General features: G+C 43.6%; 1 protein-coding gene across 7 annotated transcripts in view; it reads right to left on the reverse strand.

Moving 5' to 3' along the window:
* GLI2 (GLI family zinc finger 2) overlaps nucleotides 1-21,837 on the reverse strand; it is a 193,005-nt gene that overhangs the window by 146,829 nt on the left and 24,339 nt on the right. Inside the window, exon 1 of one of the 7 annotated variants that reach the window (XM_040561198.1) lies at nucleotides 12,253-12,339. The exons of 4 other annotated variants lie outside the window; for them this stretch is intronic. The gene's annotated coding sequence lies outside the window, so the exon portion shown is untranslated. Of the gene's footprint in view, nucleotides 1-11,270; nucleotides 11,391-12,252; nucleotides 12,340-21,837 lie in introns of those variants that run through there. 2 more of the 7 variants (XM_040561203.1, XM_040561202.1) reach the window with 2 other exon arrangements.

Genomic DNA, 21,837 nt, shown 5'->3' on the forward strand with positions numbered 1-21,837 from the left:
AAAAAAAAAAAAAGAGGAAAAAAAGCAAAACAAACAGAAAGAACTTGATCAAGTCTTCATGCTCTAACAAGAGCAGAAACTGTTAACAACTAACACGTCAGATAAACCATCTACGGTGCCCGGCAGCTTTACCAGGGTGGGTAGCAGCTGAACAAGGATTATATTAAAGCCAGGTTGGAGGACGAGCACTGAAACTATTTACAACAAAATTAGACTCTAATTCTGTATCAGTAATAATTAACCTATGGACTTTTCAGCAGGTTTATGAGTAAAAGATATAAAGAAAATAAATTGTGGATATTACAAGTGGAACAGAAACTCTGCTTCCAAACAGAGATGTTCGTGCAGGTTCCGAAGAGCAGGCAAAGGTGGATGCAGGAGGTTTGGCCAAAAGAAAAGGAGCTGCCTTGAAATCAGAGAGACTGGAAATAGTTTTTGCAATGGTGGAAGTGAAATGTTTTGTTGGCTTGTGGGACTGAAGATCTTCTCAGGGATTCACTTCCGTGCTGCAGTAGTTTGGGCACTTTCAACTCTCATGAATGAAACCCTGAATACAAACCACATGCAGTGAAGCTTAATGGGTTTGCTTTACGTACGGGTGGGATGAGTAATATTGTCTTGTAGTAACTAGTCCATCTAGATGACATTGAACAGTCTCCAAAACTCGGATAAGAACAGCTTCATTTGGCTCAAGGAATGTAAAACCTCTATTTTGAGAAATGAAAGATAAAGGTTTGCATCCTTGCAAAAATCCCTATAGCAACTGGATTCTTTCAGAACATGTTTCATTACAAAATTTCAGTTTATTTTTAAACATTCCAGTTCACTTCACCAGCCTATTGAATCTTCCCTCCAGAGGCACACGTGTAAGTATGTAGAAGAGAGAAGCCTGGGAAGGAAACAAGGATGTAATTAAAAACAAAAAAGCAACACTTCAATTGGCTCGTTTTCCTCTACTGAACGCATACACCACACAAGCTGCTATTCCACGCTGGGTAGAAACACATATTGTCTTTATAAGACTACAGTTGCCAGCTGAAGGCAGGATGCAGACCACATAAAATGGTTGGCAGTTCATAAACCAGAGAATGGAGAAAACTCCTCCAGATGGGACTGGGATAAGAGTTTCTGACAGGATCGTGGAGTATTTGGGGTTGGAAGGGACCTCTGGAGGTCATCCAGACTGGCCTCACGCTCACAAGTAACTGGGAGTCAATTGCGGGCATTTGCAAACCCCCAAACTGTTGAAATACTGACAATCAGTCTAGTAGGAGTGAACAGACCTATAAGGGACATACCCGTGAACTGCAACACAGCCTAGTCCGCAAGCAGACCAAGCGTATTGGTGAAGAAAGATCTTAAAACCACCAAGAGTCCTTGCAAGGAATTTCATACAAGGGAAAACAAAATGAAAGCGCTGAATGGAACAGCGCTTATTTCTACGAGCTGCGACACAAGTTATAGTGCCATATGTGATTCCAGAGATTATCATTTAAGTACAAGAGTGTCTCAATTTTCAGCAGAGCAGGTCCGTCTTCTACACAGAAAAGTGAGCGTACAACGTGGTTGGCTGTTATTTCAGTGGAAGGGAATAAGTCTTTCAGGAGACAGGCTAAAGTATTCAGGAGGGTATTAAGCTAATGACAAAAGACAAGGGTGAAAATGAGCACTCATTTAGCCAGAAATCAAGATGTCAAGATTAAAATTAATCAAGGTACCAAGGGACTCAAAGAGAAGAGATTCTTTAATTGTGCAGACTCTAATGTTGTGAATCCAAGTAATAAACAAGAAGTGGAATAGCTCGTTTAATACAACAATTAGTCCTGACCAGTATTACTGAATCTGGTGGAAAAATTCATGTGAATGGAGAGGTAGAATCATTTTGTCTATCAATGCCTGGAAACAAATACAGAGTGATGAAGTTTGTCAATGACAAATGACTACAGACACAGTAAATAAAGATGATTGCTCTGTACCACTGACCTGCTTCTCTATCACCAGATGGCCTAGATACAAAGATCATCTATTTTAAAGCAACCACATACAAGGCCACACATGTGGAAAGTGATTAAAATGAAGACTGTGCTTTGAGAAACACTGACTGAAGATAGTTTGAAGTTTATGGTGGACAAACACTGGCTGACAAGTTCCACAGCAGTTGTTGGTATCAAAGCAGCTAAAGCAATATGTATTTGTCCAAGCAAAATTTGTGAGGTTATAATGTCTCTCTGTCTAACCCTGAATCAACTGTTAATGGAGCACGACCCGCAGCTCTGGGATCCATACTTCAAGCAGAAAGAGGAAAATCACAAAGACTTCAGTGCTATCCATGCGCAACAACGAAAGTGAGCTTAAAAGACCGGTGCTTGCAGGATGAATTGATCAGTGATATTAACATATATGTTTAGTCAACATAAATTGATAATAGATGCTCTTTGATACAGAGATTGGGGACATTACAGGAACCTACTGCTAAACCAATTACAGCCACCTAATACCAATTACATGGACTAAAGCTAGAGGTAAAGCTAGAGAAATTCAGATAGAAACAAGGCTCCTGGCTTCAACAGAGAAGAGCATTGCATTCAGGTTGGTGATGGACTCTAGCACTGCTGAGCTGAAGCTTTGTTCATATAGTTTTCCCAGAAGACCTGCTGTAGTCTAAGACCCATCACTGGACGCGCATGGGCTTAAGTACAGGAAAGTCTTCTGATGGTATTATAGAAAAAGTCAGACTAAATGAGCACCCTGATCCTCTTTGATCTTACGCACCTATGAATCTCTGTTATAAATGGTTGATTTGTCATACCTTCACAGATCAAAACATCTGCATTTATAATGATTGAATCTTACCATGCCTGTCTCTGCTGATAAGCAAAATACCTACCTTCCAATTTCTGTATTTTTTTCTTCTGCGATAAGGACTTAGTAAGACTCAAGTAATAAACATCTCCCAGAATGCTGATAAAGTCTAAGGTGTTTATGTCCTGCCAATGGCAATGTTGCCGAGCACACATTCCTTTACTATGCAGTTATGTCTACTGCACTACAAGTATTTTGATGACTGAGACAGATATAAAACTGTTCACCAACAGAATATCCTGCAATTTTTGCTTGGTGGCCTACAACAACTGACTTCGTTTCTTGGTCTGGTGTGTAACTGCTAGCATCAAAAAAAAAAGAAAGAAATAACATTATAATTGATTTAATTCTCTTGTTATAAGAGGTAAGGGAGAAGTCTACCTCCTCACCCCCAGCAGTAGTGTCTCCACAGCCTACAGAAGAACAGAAGTGTGGGGAAGCCTCATCCTCCGCTGCTCTGTAGTATCACATACAAAACAAGCAGGGCTGACATGCCAGCACATCTCATGTCTGCAAAAGTCACCGGAACAAATCCCTGGCTAGCAGTAAACTTTTAGCAAATGTTGGCAGGTTGCTATAGCTCAGAGGAATGGTTAAGGAACCATGTTGTGTGCATGCAACTGGGCAGCTAAAGCAAGTCAAGCAAAATAAGTGTGTTTTGTGGTAATCACGCTGGAGGCTGAGCAATGGAGACTGCATTCACTCTTGTTGGATGACCCCATAGCTATTCAATGCTATGCCAGACTCTGAGGCACAATGACTGCTGTGGCCACTAGGCAACACAAAAAAGATACCTTTTGCTGTTTCCTTAAATAAAAGACTGAAATCATTAAGGCTAGCCTGAGAAGACCCTATAGGTACTTCCTCCTCCTTTGCTCTTGTTGCCTGATACTATCTAATTTAAGACAAAACGTAAAGGATTAATACAAATTTTTCAGGACAGAGCCCTTTTACATATATAACAACAGAAAGAAATATAGTATGAAACAAACCTTAACCAAAGTTTGATATCTAGGCTGTTTAGTACTACTAGTAATAGTTATTACTTATTTCCCTTGTAGTTATTGTACATTATTTCTGTTGTATATTAACGCATATGATAATTATCTTCCATCTCTGAATCTTTTTTTCCTGCATACAACCTTGTTGAATTTTTCCTAGAGAAAATAGCCAAAACAAGATAAGTCTTTAACCTCCCATCTACAAAACCCTCCCTGCTCCTAATGTTTCATATGCTCTTCCCCTCTAATTACCTCACTCCCCCACAACCATCTTCTCAACCGTCATAGCCACTATCCTTGCCCTGTCTCTCTTCCTCCCGCTCTTTTTCCTCAGAAACCCAGTCTGCCTCTCTTAAAATGAAATCCCACTTGTGCCTGTAACTCTCATTCCATCTTCCTCTTCCCTCCACAGCTAAGCTGTATGCAATCTTCTGTACCCAGTTACCTCTGGGATTTCTCTCCGCTAGATCTTTCCCACATTTCACTCACAGACCGACCTAGTTCAGAACTGATTCCCTCCACCCACATGGAAACGTCAGCCTGCCTCTCTGATAGCTTCTCACAGAAACCTGGCCACGGACAGAAGGTGGCAAAGGGTGCCAAATTCTGCAGAAGTGGAGAGCGTCTCGTTGGTTACTCAAGTCTGCAACCTGAGACGGTCCTCAGTTTCCTCCAACCTCACTGTAATTTTTTTGCCTCTAGGCCACCTCTGACTCCTGTTTCTTCCTCCTGCACAATGGCTCCAGGAGTTTGGCATTTCCTTGTGCTTCCTGCCACTCACCTACATGTCTGAACTCAAAACACCAGCCTCTAAGCCATTCATTTTCATTTACAGCAAGTTCCTTTACATTGGCTCTAATGAGTACAAAGCTGATTTCACAGCCATTCAGAATGTGGGAGCAAAGAGCATTTTTCTAGCTTGTCACTTTGTTCCTGTCATTTTGCTTTACATCCTTTGATGGCTTGCTCTTTTGTTTTGCTTCGACTATTGTCTCCTCTTTCAAAGCCCTTCAAAGCCTACCACACTACGCTTTCAATCTCATTGGCTTCCGGGAGACTTCAGCAAATGCATATGCACTTTCTTCAATCAGGGCCTAAATATGTGTCATTTGAGTCACTCTGCTCAGATGGACCAGAGATATCCGTCTGCTCCTAATCTCATTCATACTTGTTTTCACCAAAGAAACTATTGACTTTGACCATCTTCTGCTCTATGACAGGCGTCCAAGATGAGAATCCGATCCCCCCAGAAAATCATGAACCAGTGAGTGTACCTGTTAGGACATGTTGTTCTGATCTTAGCAGAAATACTAGAGTGCTTCAATTAACCCTCGTTGCACCGTATTTTTCCCCAAGTGAGGGAACAATTAATTTTCCTAACTAATTTCTCATAACTCAGTCCTTCCCTAAAAGGATATATATTTCTAATATCATCATGCTCTCTGCATTACACAGTGTCAGGGCACCTCAACATTCAAAACTAAACACTAAGAATACTGAAACAAGCGTTCATCCTATTTGCTCTCATAACCTAGCACTTGACTGAAAAGCAAGTTAGGTTTTTAACTACTGAAGAAATGAAACACAGGTAATCTCCTGTTTCTAGTCACTCATCTGAGCCAAATTTTTTTACAGAACAGGAGGGGGAGATGTCACCAGCTATAGAGGCCCAAACGACTTCTTGTCTTTAAACCATGTCCACAGCTACCCAATGCTTGGTACCACTTTTTCCCCTTGGGCTTTTCCCAGCATTTCATGAGTTAAAGTGAGACAGCTCAACACACTTTCTATTTTGGAGCCAGTATTTCCACTGCAAACTCAGATTTATTACTAATTTATGAAATGTTCATTAGAGTACCTGAGAAAATGTATCTTTTGAGAACAAATACAGTTGGCCATCCCCAAATCATTAGCAGCATACTGAGAAAGAGTTCGATACCTTCCTTTAGCACTCCTATAACTGAAGATCAGTCTTTATTTGTGTGAATACGTCCAGACAAATGCCTTCAGAGAAAGGGACCTGCAGCATGCATAGGGTTGGCTTTTCATCACTGCATGCCACTGGGGTTTTTTAAAGCAGAGAACTGGTAGCTGTGGACATCCATTAATGTTTAAGCCTTCCCTTTAGCACTGCTCAGTGCAGTGACACGAAACAGACCCAAAGCCACGTGGCCCCTGCCCTGTCTTTTGGCTGGGACCTGGGCAGGACCACTCATACCGTGTGTCTCGGAGAAAACACTACCAGCTTCTGCCAGACCTGTGGCCTTCCTGGTTGCAGCCCCTACAGCTACAAAACTGCCTCGACAGCTAAAGGCGTATTTCAGGACCGTGAGAATCAGCAATCAAAGGAACGAACCGTCGGTAACTCCAGCACCATATGCAAATTGCAGCTTGTACGAGACCTCAAAGCAAACAACATCATGTCTAAATAACTCCAGGGAAAACACACGGCGGAAGAGGTCTATTTCTTACAGAAGTAAATGATTCCTGTCTGGTCAGGTGCAATGTAGCAGCCCTTGGTTCCCAGGACATTGGAGATGGGGGACTGCACACACCAGTGTCCCACCCCTCCGTGCCCCTGACACTCTGCATCTTTGCCAAGAATCGTGACTGTATTACTGATAAGCACAACCATCCATATATAATTAACTGCGCTACCTGCACAGCTAAGGAATAGAATAAGCTACAACCCACTGAGACAAGCAATAAAATAAAGGCCCTAAAAACTTTCCATTACTTAGGAACCTGCATCTTTGTGAGTTCTGTTTTTTATTTTGAAGTCCCTAACCCTGGCATCCCACAACGGTGCACAAGAAACAACTAGATGCTAAAACAGAACCAATATTGATGGGTCTGTTTTGCTAGCAGCAAAGTTGAGGGAAAAATAAAGTGAAGTAACAAGGAGGTTTTTTTAATTCAATTTCACTTTCATGATAGGACACGAGGAAGGACATACAGATAACCAGTCAGCCTTTCATTCGCATCCATCTTAACATTGAGTAAAATGGATCTGGAGGTACTTTTTTTCTATATATTCACTATACAATGAACTAAAATGACTAGCTTCAAGAAGACACCTAGATTTACGTGACATGAATAGCATTATGATAATCCCATATATCCAATAAGGGAGTTGCACTATACACCCATTTAACACATTTGGTCAAATTTCCTTTGTCCGAGACACTCCCATTGCTCGGCGGTGCAGCCCACAACACCCCCACCTCCCCTGCCCATCGCAGCACACCAGGTACTTTTCTTGCCATCCTTGCAACACTTCTCAGCACGATCTGAGATCTGGGTCTCCATCCCATACAGCTCTGCTGTATCGATACTAACCCCCAGCATCCTTAATAAATGCAAACACACACTGTTCCAGATCTCTGTTCCTACAGCAGCTTAACTTTACAGTGGTACGTGGTAACAACAATCAGAAAGGCGCAGAGCTTTTAAAATAGTTACCCTATGCTAGCAGAGGAAATACACACAGCCAGGTAACTTGCAGTCACTTTTCTCATCTAGTTTTGACTTTTATTGGTCTTTGGTCCTCAGAGGGATCACAGTCTTAACCTGTTCCTCCCTCCCACATTTATTTCTCTGACCCATAAAATCCCTCCACCGTAGCTTCCAGCTTTAAGTTTCACCTTAAAAAGGACCCTCGCTGTGGAGAAAAAAAAAAGCTTTTTGATTCTCCAAACCTTCCCGAAGCTCCCTGATCTGCCAGTAAACCCCCGAGGCTGACGCATCTCACCTTCGATATCCAGCTCCTTTGTTCTGCAGAGGGAGCTTCTCCGTTACGTACCCCTGTGCGAGAGGTTGGAAGAATTTGCCTTGCAGCTGTCCCAAGAAGCTTCTACCTGCCTGGTGAACATTTGAAGCTCAGAGGTTGACAATTCTGCTGCCCCACCAACACCAAGTCATGCCATGATGTGACAGTTACATGTTCTCTCATACAGACAGACTCCCCAAATTGTCACAGCGCTGCCTAAGGACTGTCACGCTGCAACAGACAAATGGTCCCACTCATCCAACACCCTGTCTGACAGCAACCAGTGATGGATTCTTCATACTAAAATACAAAAAGGTCATTTTCATTGCCTGCTATTAAAGCAAGGGAGCAGAGAGCAAGGAATTTTCCATGCTGGGGCAGCGGATGATCTCTTTGTGCTATGCAAGGTGAAGTGAGAAACTGTGGGGAAATCTCTGTCACAAAGCGCGAGCTCGTTCGTTCGTCGGCTGGAAGTATTTTGAGATCCTCAGATGAAAGATGACACTAGAGCACAAATTATTATCATTAGGGCTTCTCTGGATTCAAATGCTGTAACCAGAAATACTACTACGCATTCATACGAATGTTTCAGTGTTTCAATCTCTCTTGAAACTTGCAGAGCTACATGCTAATTTACTAAATGCACCATAAACATCCTTTCACTTTTCAAGTTAATCACAATTGCCTTACAGGAGATTAACACCATAAAGCACTTTCACAGCTGACATGCCTTTAAAAAAATTCCCAGAGTTAAACTTGTATAAATAATGTAAGTGACATGGAATATAATTATTAAATGTTGTCATTTTGGAAGAAAATTAATTAGCAATAGCTGTAGCTGTCTTGTGTCTATTTAAGCAGTGTGCATCTCAATTAAAATTTAATTGCAACAGATTCACTCACAGCAGGGAAAAGTGATGGAAATGAGAAGCAGCCTGGTCCTATATTGCCGTCTACAAGGGAAAGTGTAGTAGAAACCAGGGGGAAGGGGAGGAGAGAGGCAGGAAGGTAAGAAAGCAAATCCAAAGAAGCACGCTGCTAGGCAGCCAGGGTGCTCAGATGCCGTGGGTGCTGCTTATTCACAAAGCAGCTGACTGGTACCAGGCACGAGTACAAACAGAAATAAAACCAGCTGCTGTTGGAAGAGGTATTGCTTCATACAACCGTAGATGTGCTCATGTACCCACTGTGGTATGAGGGACAGCACAGCTCTCCACATTACTGTGCCCTTCGGTTTCAGTGCCTCCTTGAAGTCAGCCTGGAGAAACCCTAGAGGCCTGGGCAGGACTGAGAGGGGCTTTCCTTAAAGAGGAACCAGGAGGACCTTGAAGACAAAGTCCTGAAGCTGCAAGTAACTAGAGGTACAAAAGTGTGTTTTGAAGAGGAATAACTCCCTCCAATTGGCATTGAGAAGCAGATGTTCTACATCACTTTGGAAGTCTTTCCCAAAAGAGACAAAATATGACTTCACGGTCATTCAAACATAGAGGATTTTGGATGTCACTGTGAGATGCCTTAAAGAAATTACATAGCCAGAAGGAGTTGGGTACCCAACCCATCTCTCATGCCCACAGTACACAGTTCTCCAGAGTGTCTCTCAAGTCCAACAGCCAATTCACTACACTTTCGAACAGAAAGGTTTTCCTCCATCATGCATTTCTCAAGACTCAAGTTATCTATAATTTGCTTACTTGAATGAATAATTCACATCTCAGACAAAAACAAAGAAAATCAAGTATTGCTTGTAGGTGTGTAGGATGCAGACTATATTGGCAAAAGATGGTGCAGAATCCTGAGTTCATTTATGGTAACTAAATAAAACAGAAGCAAAAAATGTTCTGGCCTTAAAACTTTTGCTAATTGGAAAATACATGCTTGAACTACATATATATTCTTGAAATATTTATTTTAGGATTTATTCAGTTTCCAAATGAGGCAAATATATTCCCTACAAATTCCCAGGGCATGTTCTCTGTCAACCTGAAAATCAAGTTATATTGTTCCTGACTGACATCATAATTATAATGTGAATTTACAGTACTTGATCATTTTGTTGATGATGCTAAAGTCATAACAGACTCCAACTCACTCTTCTACCAGTACGTGACTCTGCCCACTCAGAAAATGTAGCTTTCTGCTGACAAGAATAGGGATAGCAAGCTGAAATGATATATTCACGTTAAGGATAAAGATACTGATGATGATGATAATTGTAGTAACAATAACAGTACTGTCACAGTCCTGTAACAATACTAAGTTATAGGTATGACATAGCCATAATGAAATTAAGAGGTTAAACATTTTTTTAAAAAGGTCTGGTTTTCGCATAAACACAGGCAAATCTAGCTGCTGCTTGGATATCAAAGGCTTAGATTAAAAGTGAAAATAAGCATGCACACACGATTTAATGTGAGAGCATAAGGAGACACGTGCTCAGATGTAAATGTGTTATACTTCTCTAGAGTTAATGATCTGGTGACGGTGTGCCTAATGTGATCTAGTACCAGCCCATCGCTGCCTGAAGGCAGTCGTATCTCAGATGGAGCCAAACTGTTCCTGGTAGCGGCAGATGGTAAGACACAGGGCACAAGCTTCAGATAACAGCTTGAGAAGTTTAGGCTGGACTTCCCAAAGCTTTTCCTCTAGGGGTGTCATGCAGTGCTGGAACAGGACACCCCAAGAGACTGTGGCACCTTTATTCTCGGGGCTTTTCAAGACTCTACTAGACAAGCCATGGCCAACTCAACGTGGTGTTGATGACAAGCCCCTCTGGGGACGGAGGCTGGACTGAAGCCCCCTGCAGGTCTCTTCCCCCCACAATTTCTAGGGTTCTGGGATTCTACACAAGTGGAATTCAGAAGTCTCGGCATTCTGGAAGATCATTCCATTAGCTAAGGACCCCGTGTCACTGCTTGAAACGTTCAGCATCGACCAATTTTAGAGTGGCTCTTCCAAAGGCCTCCTGAACCAAAGTACATGGCAGCTGCCAGGCTTACCACTGTGTCCTTTTGCTAGAATAGTCTCAGCTTCACATGAACTAATGTGAGAAAACTTGCATCAAAATGTGCAACTGATGATGAACAAGCTGAAACATGAGCTTGAAGTATTACTTCCTTCATTATACAAAACAAAACCAAAAAAACTCGCAGGGGAGAAATGGTTAAGTTTCAAACAAGATGATCAGCAACTTCTTTCCTTATGCAAAACAATCTAAATCTGAAAAAAAAAAAAAAAAGCCTAATTTACAAAAGTGTGCAATATTTTTTTTAAAGGTTATCAGATGTTTTCTATCTCAACATAACTAAAACCAAAAGAGACAGCCTCCTTCCCTGGAATGTACTCTGATCGGATAGATCTAATGCAGAAAGCACGTGCCTCTCTGTGTACAGCACTCATATACAATTTATATATAAGCTTCCTGAATGTTTTCAAATGCACTGAATAGCAGGGTGTCATTTTTAAAAATCTCTGTTCAGTTTTCTACTTATTAATGTACAATTATGTGCAGGTTTTCCTCTGTATACTTTTGTCTGCGACTAACTGGGACTTGAGGCAATTCTTGTTTCAGAAGTTTTCCAGCTCACCATAAAGCTAAATGCATATAAACTTCAGATCCTGAATCAGACCGCTGAGCATACCTTTCATCACGTCGCATTATTTGGTCTTCATTTAGCTGTCACAAAAACATTTCCTTTCGTCTACAGATTAATTACAGCCTCGTGAGGTTTCAGCACAAATACCTTTGCACATTGGAGCCTCTGCAAAGACACAGTGATTCATGCAGTATCTATGCCTCTGGAAGGGAAAATAAAGCTGAGGCAGGACATGCAAGCTGTGAGTGGATCCGATATCAAAAGAGCCGGAGCCTCCCGTGAGCACCCAGCCATACCAACACAAATAAGTTTCTGCACGACTCGTGCAGGATCCACAGCTGAACGCAAACCGCCTCTTTAGTTCAGCGCTAAGCTGATTTGGCTACACAGTTCATTCATCGAGGACCAAAGATGACAAGGCAGGAAGCGTCACTCAGTAATGAATTATACGCGACACAAAAAAGCCACAGGTGTGGGTTTAGAGGCTGTGCACGCAGCCGCTGCAGCCCTGGATTCCACGTAATCGCTGTAAGTAACTATGGAAAATGGACAGTGGGAAACTCTGTAGAAATGCAGAGCGCGAACCAGTCCAAGAACACATTCCCACTTGTTCAAAGCAGCCAGCCACACCACTTAAACATGTGTCGACTGTATCTGATGCCGACCATGTCAGTATGTTAGGTCTGGACGGCAAAATACAAAGGGGGCGATTCTTCGCGGTGCCGGCGCCGCGCTGCCAGCGAGCTGGCCGGGGCTGCTGCCCAGCTGCCTGCCCAGCGCCGGCAGAGCTGCAGCAGCTCATACACCACCACGGCCGGGGGCTGCCTCTGCCTGCTGTGGTTCAGGGTGCCCTGAAGCATGGCCAGGTCTCTGCTTTCCGCTGCCTTCTCCTCTGGTGCAAGCTGGGAGGCTTCACCCGCCTCTCAGAGCGATGGGGATTGGAGGGACAGGGGAAGAAGCAGGAGGATTTTTACAGATTAAAAACCCAAGCAACCCAAAAACCTACACAAGCCAGAGCTTCCAGTACCTGGAGATGCTGCAGAGCAGGTCCCAACTTCTCACCAGGCCTAGACACAAGCTTCCAAAAAGTCACTTCTCCCTGCCAGGAGCTCCCATAAAACCCTTCCAACCATCCTCTCCCGACAATTTCTTGCCATGGTGCAAGCTGAGCTGTTTCACCAGCTGCTATGGGTGTGCACGAGGCCACCTGTGTGGTCCATTAGGGCAACGAGGGCTAAGCGAGATCCAGGTGAACTCATCGCTACTATCACTGAGAGCTAAACATATCAGTAGGCTGATGTTCACTCATTTTTTCTCCTCGAGAGCAAAACATCCTTACCCTGGTAGCAAGTCTGCTCATTCCCCATTCCTGCCACGTGAGAAATCTCTCCAAGTGGTGACTTCAGGACACAAAGTCCTCCGCTAGAGCCCTCAAAATAAATGCATCCTTGCCCCACACTGTGACCTGCCTAGCTGTTCTCCGAGGCAGTACATTAGGTCCCTGAAAAACTACGTACGCAGCTGGTCAGACACACAGAGATCTCAAGACCAGCATTTGCTGCTTCCTCGGTGACATTCAGTATGGGTTTTTTCACCCCGTGGTGGAGAGGAGCTTTATTCTTCGGTGTCAACCCATTTCCCCTCCTCAGGAGAGGTCCATCTGCTGCGTGGGGACCCCGTGGCTCCTGGGCAGGTACCCAGCCAGCTCCACCCGGCCACCAGGGATGATCCCAGCAGTATTCTGGCCTCAAAACCACGCAGAACAGCTAGTCCTTTCCAGTGTGATGTCCTTGCCAACAATAATCAACTGGTGTTTTGGAGAAATCACCAAAAGAGAGGGTTTTTTTTGTCTGGCTTTAAATAGTATTAAATATTTGCAGCTCTCTTCAGTAACAAAGGACACAAAGAAAAGGGGAAGAAAAAAAAAAAGTCTTTGGTTGGTTTTGCTGAATTTGGAAAGGTTCCTGGATCAAAGCTCAAAAAGCTTCAAGTTTATGGAAGACACATTAGCAATGCTTAGTGAGGAAAAAGCAGTGAACTGCGTAAGAAAGATGACCGACCAAATCGAGAGGATTTAATCCATGGACAAACTTCGGGAAGAACAATTCACCAGGAAGAAGTGTGCTGCGAGCCTTCAGACAGTTCAATGGAAGCCATCCTGAACTCAAACCCAAGGCAGGTCACAGCATGCAAAAGCACCAAAAAAAAAAAAAAAGGAGATATATTTTAATTCATTAGACTGTATTTTACAAGAAGCGGAGCCTCTGGGGAAGCCATTATTCTCATATAGATGTACTCCTGTGAAACAGAAGAAAAAATACCTAGACTCCCTGATGTGAGAGGTCAAACAATTACAATTTCCTTAATTTCATATCCAGTTGGGAAATTAAACAACAGAACTATGAAAGCTTTACACTTCATTTTGAGGAAAGTGGTAATTTAAATTAATTTTTTTAATGCCGTAAGAATTGATGAGTGAGTATGGGAGGGGGCTTTTCCCCAGTGACCTCCCCCACCACCCTTTTTAAACAATCTTGCTCATTCAATGGAAAAATAAATAAATAAATCCAAGGAACACGAAGTCTTTCACGAAAGACCAATTCCTTTGAGGACAAAGCACAAAGTGTTGCTTCTCATGAAGCTGTTTTATTTCATTAATAGTCTTCTCTGCACAGCTCAAGCTTTGTCCACAAAGTGCTTCTCAGATGAGGGGTTTTAGTCTCTGGAAAGAAGCAGCACCCGTTCCTGATCCTACAAGATATGGGAACAACTTCCTGGATGACATAGGACCGTGAGACCCAAAGTCCATCTAGCCTTGAGCTACATCTCTCTTACAGGGCGGCTGCCATTAATCTCAGTGGAAGGACTTTGTCTCCACCACGACCCCATGAGCTGAATTCATGGTCATGCTTTTCTGGTTCCTACAACGTCAGAAAAAGTTCCAAGCGCTTCGGTAAAGAACTTGCTCAAGGTCCTGCCTTTAGACATGGCTCCTTCTAACCCTGGAGCAGAGTAAGCTCCTGTAACACAGGATGAACGTGGAAGAGAAAGCTGGAGGAGATATCAAGAAGCCTACGTAGTTGCTGCACTGGCTGCAGTCACAGCATTCCCATAGAGCACTCCGATCAGAAAGGGGTTGCAGTTTGGAGTCACACACTCTCAGTGCTACACCACACACGATATATACAAAACTTGGTGGCAGCAGCCAGCCGGTGAGAGCTACAGCCAGGAGGAACATGTGATTAATAGAAAAACAATCTAATGCTTGACACAGGGCACACAGGCTCAGAGTACTGGACTGTGGGACAAAACAAAAACAGAAAACAAACATTAGCACTTGCAGAGAGACAGGGAAAACAAAAATAGAGTCTGCACATACAGCCGGCCATAAGGGATAAAGATGAGAAAATGAACTGACAAGCTTTCTTACTGTTTCACTTGGAAAAAAAAATGAGTAAGAGTTTTGTTTGTTTGTTTTTTCCAGAATTAACCCCCGTAGAACACCTACTAGCAGCGCTCAATGGGTACTATTACCCTGAGGCTTGAAAGATTATTCTTTAAAATGTTACACCTAAAACCAGCAAGGCAGCAGAACTTAGGTTACGGAGCTGCAAACTCTGGCACCCACATGTGACTTTGCAGACATTAAAGATTTTCTAGTTAAAGATGAGACCATTTGCAAGACAGACAGTTCCAGCTTACTGGCAAGCCTGCTGGGAGACAGGACTGAACTGCAGCTAAAAGCACGTGGGGAGCAGCTCACGCGTGGGCTGGAGCAGGATGGTCAGCCTCTGTCCCTGGACACTAGCACAAGCGGGAGGGAGGAAGTCACCAGCTGTAAGCAATGAAGACCAAAGTAGTTTGTGTCCCGATGCTGCAGGCAATTTAAGAAAAAGCAGCTGTACCTACAGTTACGAGGACGTAGAAACTTCCAGTCAGAAGAGGAAAAACATCAGCCCGACATTTGCAGACTGCAAAACTCTTGGTGCACATCTGCTCGGACAGCCCCTGGGGACCAGCTCTCCTCCTGGAGCTGCTCGCCAAGCAGTTCGCCTCCAGCTGCAGCGTAATCCCAGGGACTGATAAGCAGCAGTGTCTCACTGCAGAAGCAAGACTAAGTGCAGATGACATAGAGTAAAAATCACTGTGAGGACAACGGATTTTAAATAAATAAAGCCTAAGGGATGGTATTATTTAGGCTGTGTAGTAGCTGGCATGCAGGATTACCTCCCGAGGCCTGGTAGGTCGATCAATGGACGTTTTTGCTGTTCTCTCCCACACAGATTGCGTTCAACTTTATGCCCCACTGGCCATCCCAAATGCAGCCTGTCCCAGCAATCAAGGAGGCACCTTACACCAAGCTAAGCCTGGGATGCTGTGATCCCATCTTGCCTCTTATTCCCATCTTCCCTCCCCTTCTCTTGCATTCACATTAATTCAATTACAGTATCAACCAGTTCAAGAAACTGATCCAGCCAAACTCCTGATTCTGTAAAAACAAACAAACAAACAACAAACAAACAAAAACAACACCAGCAAAACAAAAAAACAAAACACCTTGCAGAGGAAAAGTCCTAAATACGTCCTTTCACACGAGCAGCAGAAATAGGAAACCTTGGTGTAGGTGGATGGGCCAGAAAAGCCCATCCATGTGCCTCCACAGGGCACCTGGGACAACTTTTCAGCCTCTCAGAAGCCAGCATTTGTGCTGAGGGACTTGTGATGGTTTCCAGACAGTGCATGTGGGCTCCAAGTCCCCTCCCAAGTGTCCCTGAACACGTGTGATGTTGACCATGAGCATCCCCAAGTGCAGCAAGTAGCAAAGTCCTCAGCCTCCCAGGAGAGGCCACCGGGGAGCAGCTGGAGTACACCACAGTCAGCAGGAGAAGTGCAAAGCTCAAACCACTCCGCATTACTCCATTAACCTCTCCTCACAGGCTGTGTGTTTTTTTTCTAAACTATTTTTAAACCACTAAGTACTGGTGTTAACAAAACTGCAAACCGGATAGCGGGACTTTCACATAAAACTGCACTGCAGGAACATTTGGGGCCCGTAAGGCACTCCTCCTTGGTAGCTGCTCCTTTGGGTACCTTCTTCCCCTCAGCCCAACAGTCCGTCTGCTTCATTTCAGGCACTGGCAGTTCCCAAGGAAAATTCTGGTCTTTGAGTAATAAAAAATTTAAATTTTAGTTTAAAACTAAACTTATCTAATCCAAGAAATAACAGCTTCTTGGGGACGCAGTTGAAATTCTGAATTACTTTTTTTCCCCCAGTGACAGAAATCCACATCACCTAAATCCATCCCTTCAACATCCCACAAGCAGCCAAGACTGATGCCTAAACTATTAAATACCTAACTGGTTCCTTAGTCACATTAAACTACTGTCCCCTTCCAACTGGGGTCACTGTGACACATGGACGTGATGGCCCTGCAGGTTGAGCCTCACCATTTACTCCTGGCAGACCCTGTACCAACAATAAAGCTTTAGAAAGCTTTGTTTCTGCACCTGTGAAATAAGGAAATCCACGCTTACTCATCTTTGTTAATATTCTTTTGTTCATGTTTTGTAAATGGTCTTAAAGAGCATTTATCCCACTACGGAGCACTGTGCAAAGTATTAAAAAGTTCCTGCAAAGTACACTGCGTAGGATCCATAAAACAACACCGCTTTTATCTTCCTCTCTGCACACCCTCCATCTCCCGCGTTAGCATAACAAAGAAAATGACGTTTAGGGCATCAAAACAGATTTTTGGAGGGTAAAAGAACAACAGCCAGTGGGCTAAATATGTAGAAGCAGAGTAGTCAAAGCAGAGGAAATAGACTGGTGGTGTCTCAAGTAAATCTCAAAGTTTTCCAAATGAAACATTCTTGGAAGCTGATATTCTCATTCTCCTAAATCACTGCTCATGGCTGAAAATCCTGCTTCCAGAAAACCATTTGGCGGCCCTTTTTGTGCAGCGAGGTATGCAAAGAATAAAAATCCTGCAGCCTGGAGTTTTTATTGTGGTTTCTAAAGAGTTGCACCACAGGAAAATCTCAATGGAAAGTGCAGTTTTTTGTGGATGACAAAGAATTATTTTTCCATGCACACATGCACAGGGTTTTGCTTGCAGGCTCCGAGTACAGCAGTCAGGGAGGAGCGACTTTCCCTCCGGACAGCAGGCAGGGTGTGAATGTGGAGTCAGTAACTCACCCACGCGCCGCTCTATTTCCTGGATTTAGTGAGTGGTCTTTGTTGGAGCTGAAAGGCTGCAGCTGGGGTGGAGGATGCAAGTTCACGAGGGGTTATTCAGCTCCAGACAGTCTTCATAAAAGCACAAATAAGTCAGAGCAAACTTTCTTAGTTTTTTTTTTTTTTTTTTTTGCCCGCCCCCCCCCTCCCCCCCCGCAATGAACTTCTGAACTTTGTTTTTGTTAGTCAAGATATGACAGGACAGCAGAAGACTGCGAAATTTGCACTTCACTGATCTACGCAGCCCATAACTCACACAAACACACACAGAGCACACCAGTTTCTCCATACTCCTCAGCAAAGATTTAATCCTGGAGCGGATGGCTGAGGTCTCCTACTACTTAGACAGTTACGTTCTCCAAAACATACAACTGTATGTCTACTATCTCTGGAAACAACTAATACTTTAAAGTGCCCTGTTTGCATCCAGCCCAGGAACAAAATACATTAGGTGATGTATTATCCTTTCTTTTTTATTATGTACCTTTGCTTCATCGCTAATGAGTGGAACTAAATTGTTCTTACAGCTGCGAGTAAATTCACACAGGGGCGAGTTTTATAACGGGGAAAGCTCTAAAATACTGAGGTCACAAAGCAGAAAGGGAATAACTCAGACTTTCATGGTTTACTGGCTACCTGCTGATGACTGCTTGGGCACCTCTGTTTAGCTCCTATCCGAATGGTGACCTTCAGAGCAGCCCTATGTTCACAAGGTTTTGGCCACTGAGCTCTGCTCCAGCAAGGCTCCAAACCTTAATGGCTTTACACAACCTTATTAGCAGCATGCTAATACAATGCATAGGCACCAACATGCACACGACGGTGGTCAGGAGCCTCCTGTCACAAGAGGTTTCCAGTGGAAAATGTCAGGTTGTCCAAACTGGAAACGTCTGTGGTTGTGCATCAGTTTGAGCTAACCGCTGGTGGGGTGGGTCAGAAATCTGCCTAATTTCTCGCCAGCTGTCTGGGCAGACAGATGAAGCCTTCAGCTTTTGCTGTTCCCAGGCAGCCCCACCTCGTGGGCTGCCTTTTGCAGCTGGGAGCCTGGATGCCCATCCCGGGGTGCTGGCAGGAGCAGAAAGCTTGTGAGCTCCACGAGTCCCAGCTTAAGACTGAGCTTGGGGGGGAGAGGGGGGAGAAGGGGGGATTAAGCCCCCTGCTCTGAGAGTCAGGGCAGACAGCTGCTCTCTCTCATTTTGGAATCATCAGCTAAAACCAGTTCTTTTTTTTCCTTCCAGAGCAAAAAAACGTATGGAATTTCCTTTTCGTGAGACACTTTTAAGAGCTTTGTTGGGAAACAGAGTGAATTTTCACAAAATATTTCCCCCAGAAGCAGAAATCTCAGCACCAGCTCCAATTATACGACAATTCTTTTCTCGTCAGGCAACCAAATTTGAGATCCATCTTATCCTTGAGCAACTCCCTCTAAAACCTTTTTTTGCCCCCCTTAGCCAAACACACAAGCTTCCAAAGACTGAAGAAACCTGCATGCGAACTGCCTGGAGAGAAGGTGGTGATTCATAACACAAGGGAAATGTGTGATAAAGCAGAGTAGCTTATCCCAGCTGTTGAAAGGGTTGTGTAGAAATCCATGCAGTGCTAAGATGCCAGGTTTCCATTTTCTCCAGATATTCAAAGGGAGAGATGAAATCTTTGCATCTTGCCAAATTGTAGCCCAATTGGAATGTGTGCTGTTGTTTTGACAAACTGCAGCTTACTAGAGAAAACTTAATTTTCACATCATAAAGCTTCCTTAAGCTGGCTTCAGGCTTCATACTTGCAAAACCTCAGCTAGAAAAACGTTATTCAAAACCAGGAAAGTTTAGGGACACCAGCATAATTCAGCATCTGAACCGCATCTCCGCAATCTCAAGCCTGGTTCGGCAGCTCTCAATCATCCCAATCACTCACACTTGTGGTCTCCCTGAGTCCCACGTTGCTTTTCAGTACACATTAAATACATACAGCTAAGTCCTGGAAGCTCGCCCCTCCTCTCTCCCCACTCACCCACGCTGCCTTACCACGGTTATCAGGATCTACAGGTACAGCACATAACAAAGGAAGGATTTCTGAGAAAAAACAGGGGAAGAGCAATTCAGGACACAAGCACTGGTTGGTTACTAATTATTTCACCTTCATTTCTACATTTACAAGGGAATTTTATACTGGTAAAAGACCCCAGCCTGGCAGCTCTGGAAGTCATTTGCACACACGTCCGTTCAGTGAATGAAGCACGTTAGACACCTCCAGGCTGGGGCTGTCCAAACCAGCACAGCGAGTACTAGGCTGCATGACCTTTCTGGTGAGGCCACTCGGTCCCTGTCAGGACACCTCTTTATTGCTTACTTATCTGATGCTAACTTAGAGGTGCTGGAGCTGCGCTTCATGATGCAGCCCAGTGGAGCACAGCTCCAGCGCTGCCCTTTCCTCTTGGCCCTCACAAGAGATGAAGACACAGCTCAGAGTCATGGCCAATCAGTTTCCCATATTGTCAGAGAAAAATGACAAGAAATAATTCATCCAGGGTGGACATACTGCAAAGACAGCCGATTTCTCTGGACATTCCAATAAATCCTGTATAATTTGTTCTGCATTAGAAAACAGCATCCTGCAAAGCTGGCAGGTGGCCGAGACCTTAAGACATGTGTGCCTCCAAGTTCTGCAGGTGGGACACGGATGGGGACCATCACTCACCGAGACACCGGCCTCAAAGGAGACTTGATGCACACAGCACTGTGTGACAGAGGTCCCATTCCTGGGAAGGGAGTCAAGGGTCCCACTTTCCAAACACTGTCACCAGGTGTCCCAAGCATACATTCATCTGTGATTCAGTTTCTTAACATTTGCATCTGGTATAATAAAGTTCAGGCTTGCCTTTTTTCTTTTTTTTTTTTTTTTTTTTTTTTTCTTTTTTTTTCTTTTTTCTTTTTTTTAAAGTACTTTGAGAGGTATGGGTGGAAAGTACTTGTGTGAGTATTGATGGGTAGGGCAAACAGCCATTAGTTATCACAGCCTTCAGTCACTACTGATATGGATTTGTTGTGAAATGAGTACATAACAAGGGAAAAGTTTCCATCACCTATGGCTGGTGCTACCTCCTCAATTTTTTTTAAATGGACGTGCAAAGTAAGTGTTTGAATTACGTATCTCCAGGATCAGCTAGTTCATATATAGCCTATGGCAGCCAACAATAAATAAGGTATTAACTTTTGCCAAGGAAAATAACTGTGAAAGGAGGCTGATATAATTTTTTTCCTGGGAAAACAGAACACAAAAATGACTGAGAACCATGTTAGCACCCAACAATACAGAAAGCAATAACAAACTGTAACAAGTCAGGGCACTTCCTACTCTAACAGGTAAATAAAATAAACGTCTGTTGACACAATGCACCTTATGACAGAGTAACTCTTCCATAGCTTATTTATTCCTTTTTAAAACCCAAGCTTGGCCTCTGACAGATCTTGCGGAGAGACATCTTATTTATACGTAAACAAAAAATAAGCACTGTTAGTATATGCTGCAAGTATAGAAGGCCTAAATCCACTTGAGGACTGCTTCAACTCAAAACCAAAGGAAGCAGGCAACACAAGCTGGCAGTTTTATACCGACTCACAAGGACAGAGCACTACAGCACATCAGCAGCGCTTGGAATCCTGAAGCCATCCTTTGAACCCAGGGAATTTCTCCTGTTTAAAGTTTACATCTGTGCAGACCAAACGAAAGAGCTTTCTTTGAAAGTTGGAATAGGTTTCACCAAAAGCCGAATGCGCGTTATAAACATTTACTCTCACAAGCTCTCAGTGCCAGGCAGAGGAGGAGGAATTGCAGGAGATAAAAGCAGGGAATTAGTATGAGAGAAATGGAGGATAAAGGCACAAGAAAAGACCCAAGACAGCAGAGAAACTGTGTAACCCTCTAGCACAATTAGCTAAAAACTCTCCAGCCTTTAAACAGTGCTAAAGAAAGTGAATAACATCTTTCGAGTCAGAATAATCTGCTTTCACTGTGTGGCTTCTGTGCACACACATTTATGTGTTTTCCCATATGGTGGAAGAAAAAGAAAGGTGCGTGCCCTGCACTTGGGCTGACTCCCTCAATTTAGCCTTCTCTTCATTTCCTGCCAGAAGGTGGGTTTTGGTGCTGGTCTGTCCTTCTGAGAGTCAGTCAGCGAAACATCTGTTTCACGGTAGAAGGAGAGCAGGAAAGGCCGTAGACATCTGAAACTCTTTTGCAGTTGCTATGGGGAAATGTAAGAAGATAAACTACTACTTTATTAATCAAACATCCACACAGGTCCAACATCGTTAGCAAATTAATCCTTTCACTGCACAAGCCAGCTCTGGACTTTTCATTGCCCTCAGCAGATAAGGAGGG

Source organism: Cygnus olor, chromosome 6 (assembly GCF_009769625.2).
Source record: "Cygnus olor isolate bCygOlo1 chromosome 6, bCygOlo1.pri.v2, whole genome shotgun sequence".
Classification (NCBI taxonomy): Eukaryota; Metazoa; Chordata; class Aves; order Anseriformes; family Anatidae; genus Cygnus; species Cygnus olor.